A 7267-nucleotide genomic window follows, 5' to 3' on the forward strand; every position below is an offset into this window, starting at 1 on the left:
AGTACCTCTGTGCTTTCCTTTTCTCCTTCCAGTTAAATACCTCTACATTCTCAAATCTTGCAGTGGTTTTAGCCGCCCACTCCTGACCTCCCTCCTACTTGATACAGCTCCACAGCCTGCAATGTTTTGATAGCTTGGCCACATCCTAAAGAGAGGATAATGGTGGTAAATGAGGGGGGGAGCTGAGAGGAGGTACAGTATACAAAAAATATGACAGAAGGTATTTGGTACAAGATTGAAAACTGAAGCTCATTATTAAAATTATATTCTTCAATCAAGGGTAGTACCTTCCTTAGCCTGTTTCTTTTTCCTATTTCTATTACTTGTTCTTTCACTTGCACTGTTGGACACCCTGTACTGTCTTCTGTGCCTTGAAACCAGACTTCTAGGGTATGGTCTGCATTGTGAGGGGCCTGGTACCCCTCTCTCCTGGGTCCAATAGTCACCTGTTGTTTTCTGCTTCTCCTGACTCTGTAACTTCATCACCTGTCAGCCAAGACCACCACCTCCACCTCCACCTCCACTTCTATCTCATTTCCATCATTGTCGTTGCCCAAATGCCTGGCCTTCAAGTTGTCTTTGCTGCTGTTTTTTATCCTTTTCTCTTATCACTAGATGAGAACCAGGTCATGTCAGCATAATTAGTGAGTATGCTGGGAACAAACAGTCTTAAATTCATTTATACTCAGCATCAATGATGCCTTTGAAAATTTTGATTCTCCCCACATAAAATATCAGAATGGCAACCCCTGCCCCTTGCCCCTGACCTTCAGCCCGAAACATCTGGCATTTTGGGAGCGGATAAAACCCGCACAGAGTGCCCAAGGACTTTTTTCTTCAGAGGGCTGGAACTCTGAGAATTTTCCCCTGCAACTGTTATTTGAAATATCAAAAAAAAAAAAAAGAGAGAGAGAGAACTAAAGTATGAACTGGAAATTTCTGGAAACTTCCAGCCCCTTGCAGTAGATGCAAGTCAGGATGTGACAAAATTGGGCTTGGGAGTATTATTTCTATTGCAAAGGAAGTTAGAGATTCTAAGTTGAGAGAATGCTGACTTGAAAGGTAGAAAGTGAAACACTACAATACCATTAGCTTGGCTTAGGTGGGGTGGCAGAGAACCTGAGGGTTGGAACGTAGAGGCAGCCAAGTCACCTTGTCTGAAAACAGATCTGGCCCATTTTATATGAACCCATATTGATATATCTTTGTAGATTATGTAAATATATCTTGACTAACGTCCCCAAAATGTTAATGTTCCATAGGCAGACTTTGGAATATGCAAACTTGGGCATACAAATTAACATCCCTAAAGAGCTCATCATTACAGATTACATTTTCCAAATCGAGGAACACATAGAAATAGGGAAGTAAAAGCCTTGGCTGATTCAGAGTGGTCTTGAAATAATTTATTTGGAGACCTCAGTAAAGATATTAGCACAAAAAACTGTGTTATATACATATATATGAACTTTGGAAAACCTGACAATATGATAAAGACTATTCTCTGAGCTCCTTGGTGTACAATGTTCTGTATGGGTACTAATTCATAAAGAACATTTGCTTCCTAAAAAATACCCATACCTATATTGAATAAGAGAAAAAATCACAGGTAGATAACTAGCAGACAATATATTTTAGATCATATATGTAGTAAAAAATGTAACAATCTCAGTAGAGTCCAAATATGCCCTCTTGACTTCCTAATGCATAGGCTCTGTTAAAATAGGATTTGATTTGTTCAAGCCTTCCTCCGTAGCCATTTTACCCCTAGTAGGAACTATGTAAATTCAGAAAAACAGATTTTAAATGTTTTGTTCCATCTTTTTCTTAATATTACTCTTAGCAAATTCTTACATTGATAAAGATCTGCTTATTTCACCCTAAGGCAATTCAAAAGTTTTGTATGATAACTTTATTCTCACTGCCAACTATTATGAAAGGAATGCCCACTTTTCCCTGAGGGTGTGTTGTTGCATGCAGCATTCCCATTGGAATGCTCTTGAGAGGTTGAACTCATTTTCTGAGCAATTGTTTTTATAAATTCAGTATTTTGCTTCCAGTGCTCATGGCCAGATAGTGTATAACCTGGTCTCTACCCAGCATTATCCATGCTGTTTTCACACTTACCTCCAAGGGCCAAAGATTATCTCACAGAAGCTCCGAAAGGATTCCTGTTTCTGAAATTCATGTGTAAAAGGAAATTTTTAAAGGGAAGAGGGTGATAATTGAGTTCAAAGTCTGAAGAATTGTTGTCAAGGATTGTATTGATTAATAACAAAAGCTCTCTGGCATCTTCAGGCAGACATGTGAAAAAAGTAGTGATTGTAATTAATTTTTAGTGAGTGCATATTTGCTAATTGCTCTGATTCACGCTATTATATTCCTCTTCCTTCACCCACAGCAAAATAAGTTTAATTTGATTCATACCCTTAGGAAGAAAAAAAAAAAGCCTAGGATTACTCACATGGCTGTGATTCAGCTCTTGGCTCCCACCACCTCCTCCTCCTCCTCATCCTCCTTTTCTCCCACCCTGCCCACTCCCATATCACTCCCACCCCGTGGTGTTGCCATCAAAAAACTGAGTCAGTTTGTTCTTTAAAATGGGTGGGGAAAGAAGACAACTAATAAAAACTTTTCTGAGCGAAGTATACTGCTTAGATCTGAAATCATTGCAGGAAGACAGGCAAAGTGGCTCCTTATATAACATGAGAAGCTTGAAACACAGGCCAGCCCTCATAAAGAAATGTTCAGATTCTCTTACATAAGACTAGATTTAGCTTGTATGCATGTCTGTAGAGGCGTACACATAGGCGTGGAGGTAGGTTTCGATGAAAAATCTGTGATATTGGGGCTCTTACATATAATGTATACAGAAAGAAAGAATCTTGTTTTCAAAGTAGGATACTTTGCTGGAATCAAAAAGTGAATATAGAAGCAATCCAAAGATTTTTGATCGCTGCAAAACATAGATTTGCCTTCAAATGAACCTGTGGCTTGGCAGCTTGAGGTTTTTGTTTGTTTGTTTTCGTTTTTCTTTTTTTTGTGACAGTGTCTTGTTCTGTTGCCCAGGCTGGAGTGCAGTGGCATGACCACGGCTCACTGCAGCTTTGAACTCCTAGGCCCAAGTGATCTTCCCATCTCAGCTTCCAGAGCAACCGAGACTACAGGCACACACCACTATGCCTGGCTAGTGTTTTGTTTTGTTTTTTAATTTTTATTTTTTGTAGAGATGAGATCTGAATATGTTGCCCAGACTGTTCTCAAACTCCAAGCAATCCTCTCGCCTCGGCTTCCCAAAGTGTTGGGATTATAGGCGTGAGCCACTGCACTCAGCCACAAGGTTATGTTTTGTTTCTCTCCTGAGGAATTGTAAGATTAGTACTGGAGGTGACAGCTCACCTTTGCAGAGCTGATGGTGGCAGCAGACATTATTGAGGCAGCAATCTCTGTTCCTTGCTTGTATTTTTTCTCCTATTCCCATTCTTCAGATGACGTGAAAGCCTTAGAGAAATGAAGGAACTCCTCTAAGTCCCCACAGGTAATAGCCTCAGACAGTATTAGAACTCAAGCTGTTTGACTCTCCCGACTTGTAACTTTGTTTTTTGGGAGTCTGACACAGTTGGGTCATTTGGTATTTTATAACTTGGGACAGGAGCGGCGGTGGACAGGAAGCTCCGTGCTGGGAGCTCCAAACCAGCCTTGAACTGAACCGTTGAAGCAGGTCTGTGTGCATCTTCAAACCAGCCTGCGACATGGAGGGGAACAGAACAGATCCTTCCCCCGTCACTCATTTGTAATCCCAACCACCCTCTCTTCATTTGACTGGCTTTCCCCCCATTATGTTACCATCTGTCTCCAAAACATTGCCTGGGTAAAGACAAGCTGGAGCAGTTGCTCGCCCTCAAACAAAACGCAGAACAGCTACTCCTCACCCCCATTCCACCCCGCCCCCCAACTAGTGCCGAGTACCACATATGAGGAATTCCATATTTATAAAGCTTGCCTGCGCCTCAACACTGTCTGCTTGCTGTCCTTTTTATTATTATTCAAATATGTGCTGACTGGAAACGATTAGCTTTTGTTACTGAGGGGTTTGTGGGATGCTTGAAACAGCTTCATATAGTTCTCAGATGGAAATGCGTGCTGTTTGCTCCTTTAAGAAATGAAATTTCTTAATGAAAGACAGCATAGACGAGAACGCATACTGAGGTTCCCCACCCAACTCTCTGGGTTTCTCTTAGGGTAATTGTGGTAGGGTTTTATGTCATGGCCCTGTGGAGCGAATAAACAGTGACTCTCCGGTATACTTTTTTTCTGGGTCTGTACCCACCTCTTAATGCCTCTGAGTAGGGGCCCTTGTTAATGTCAAGGGCAGTGCTCTGTCCCCAACAGAGCTGTAGTGTTGCCGCCAGCTCTGATCCCCTCACCTCCTTTTCCTGGCTGTTGACACTTCCAATATCCTGACACATCTGGGCAGACTGGAATCGGAGTTCTTAAATGCCCTCTCTGGCTGGTCCCAGCTCGATTCTGCACTGGCCTTAGGAGGCTCCAGGAAGTTTGGCGAGGAAAGACCCCCAACAGATCTCAGATGTAAAACTGGATGAGTGTTTCAACTGCTGAAACTTTGGAAGGAAATTATGGATTCGCTACATGTTTGTCAACATTAGTAAAGTAGTTAAGAGTGATTCTTTTTTAAAAAAAGTTATGGAATCCTGTTTTTTTCATTCAGAAGTGTTACTTAGGGAATGGCTGAGATGCATATGACTCCAGATTTCTCTGTCAGGCACTGTTCTCAGCACTTACGATTGAGTAATTTTTTAATCCAGGTGCCACAGCTAGGAACAGCAGAAGCAGAGGTCAGACCCCAGTAAGTCTGACTCCAGAAGCTAGACTCGTAAAGGATGTTACAGGTCCTTCTGGATGCCAGAGTTTTATGTGTTCAGTTTTATTGACATTCTATTTTCATAGCCTGTGTTTATTTCATTGAAAGCCATATAATTAATAGACTCTATGTTCTGTGTCTTAGCAAGGTAACTATCTTTAAGCCAATACAACTTAACGCATTGCTGTTGAAGTATGAATACGTTTTAATGACCAAGTGAGAAATACATACACATAGTTAAAATAGAATTCAAAAGTGTAATTTGGAAATGCGCTCTGAATAGTTTTGTTTGATTTTAATTTCTGAAAATCAATTCTGTATGTAAATTGAACGTAGTGTTTATTCCAGTGAAACCCTGCAGGAAGTCTTTTTATAAAGCGAATAATCACCTCCTGAATTAACTGTTATACATGATTTCAGTGTGTACACCTTTTCTATGTTCTCAGCTACCAATCTGAGAATTTGATATTTGAACATTTTTCTATGTTTCAAATGTTGGATGTATTTCCTATGTTACAATAAAACTAGTTATCCATCAAGGCTTAATCAACAGTAAATGCCAAGCTTTAGTCAGAGCAGTTGCTGACTTTGCTCCATTTGCTCAAGGTTAGAGGAAGTATGCCGAAAAGAGATAACTGTAGTTAAATTGCTCAGCCCAAGCCTTCATTTTTCATGTGGGGAATTGCGCTTCTTATTACTGTTTTCTTCCTGTCTACGTAATACCTGGGAACAATTTACTCCATGTAATGCCACTCCCATCGTGGTAGTAAGGTTTTTACTGAAGAGGAAGACTTTTAGGGCATGTCAGAGTTTTCACTGGTTATTTTCAGGCTTTTATTTCGTAGCTTTTAGACAGTTCGAGGCTAAAGGACTGTCCAGGTTTTTTGGTGATGTGATTGTATTACGTGTGTGCTGTGTGAGTAGCTCAGCTTGGAGTGTGAATTGCAGTAAATGCAAAAGTGAAAGCTGCAACATGGCTGTCTTGCTCCCAACCACTTCCTGAAGAACCCGCCATGCGGGCCCCAGACCCAGAGACTTAAACTTGAATCCTCAAGATGGAAAGAGTCCAAGTTCCTCATGGTAAAGACCTCAAGTAAACCTAAATCTAGAAACCCTGTTTGCTACTCTTATGTGAATTCAAACATTTGGTTGCCTCCATTGTAAAAATTTCGGTGCCCAATTCTGAAATTTATTAGGGAATAGAGCCAGAGCGTTGCCATACCTTAAAAATAATCTTGCAACTCTCCTGTTTACATGATTCAATTCTTGAAACCAGTTAGAATGTGCATTCTAATCTCTAAATGTACAAGTTATTTTTAAAAAATGTGAGCTTGTCAGCTCAGCTACAGCCACCAGTCTTAATAAAACTGAGTCACATCCAAATGGGCTCCACTTACACTACCCTCCCATTCTGGGGAGAACGTGGCTGGGGGAGGCGGTCTGAGTCATCACCTGGTTTGTTTGACATACGCTTCCTTCCATAAATTGGGAATGGCAAGCGGCACAGTGTTCTGGGCTTGCCTCAGAGAAGGAGCTGTTGCAGCCTGATCAAAAGAGGGCCTTAAGGATGAGGCTGAGCCCCTATTTTGACTCCAAATGTCGGGGGAGGGGGAGAAGAATTCGACAGATCCAAACAAGGAATATTTGTAAGTACCATTTTTGGAGGTCAGAGAAATGGCAGGGGTGTTGACAGTTCAATTTCTCCCTAGGACATAAAAGATGTTTAAGAGACAAATTGGGGGCATTCAAATAAAAATAAAATGGTATCTAGTTCACTAAGTGGGCTTGTTTACTTAACAAGAGTATTCTTGATGTGGACAGTTTAAAATGATTGAGAGAGAGAGAAGATTTGGTAGTTACCATACCAATCCGCTCTGACAACGTTGAATTTCACTTCATTTATTTAACTATTTGAAAAGAAATGTATTTCACTTAGGAATCTGTTCATGTCAAATTTGCATCTCCTATAGGGGTATTTTGAGGGGATGGGAAGAGAGGCGCATGTGTCTCACGCATTTTCTTACAGCGGTTTTGCAGAGGCTTACTGGAGCTTTTGAAAATAAAAAAGTTTAGAATGTGAAATTGTTGGAGACTACAGAGGAAGGGGAAAGGAGGAGTAGATTTATAGCTGAAGTGGGTTTGTAAACTCAACCTCTGCTTTGGGATTATTCTTTAATAAGTGCCACACATTCTTCTGATTTTCATCCTGGCTTGGTTGTGGCTCTTTCTCTGTCTGTGTGAGGCTGGGGTGTTCCCTGTTTTAAAGCCGTAGCTGTCGCAGCCTGGGCGTTTTCTGTTTCTGCTTATGGCTTTTTTTTTTCTCTTTTCCTGAATGAGTGTCCTTTGTGTAACCCCAGTAATTCAGAAATCCTGCAGTCATAGGGA

Source organism: Cebus imitator, unplaced genomic scaffold (genome assembly GCF_001604975.1).
Source record: "Cebus imitator isolate Cc_AM_T3 unplaced genomic scaffold, Cebus_imitator-1.0 Scaffold289, whole genome shotgun sequence".
Taxonomy (NCBI): Eukaryota; Metazoa; Chordata; class Mammalia; order Primates; family Cebidae; genus Cebus; species Cebus imitator.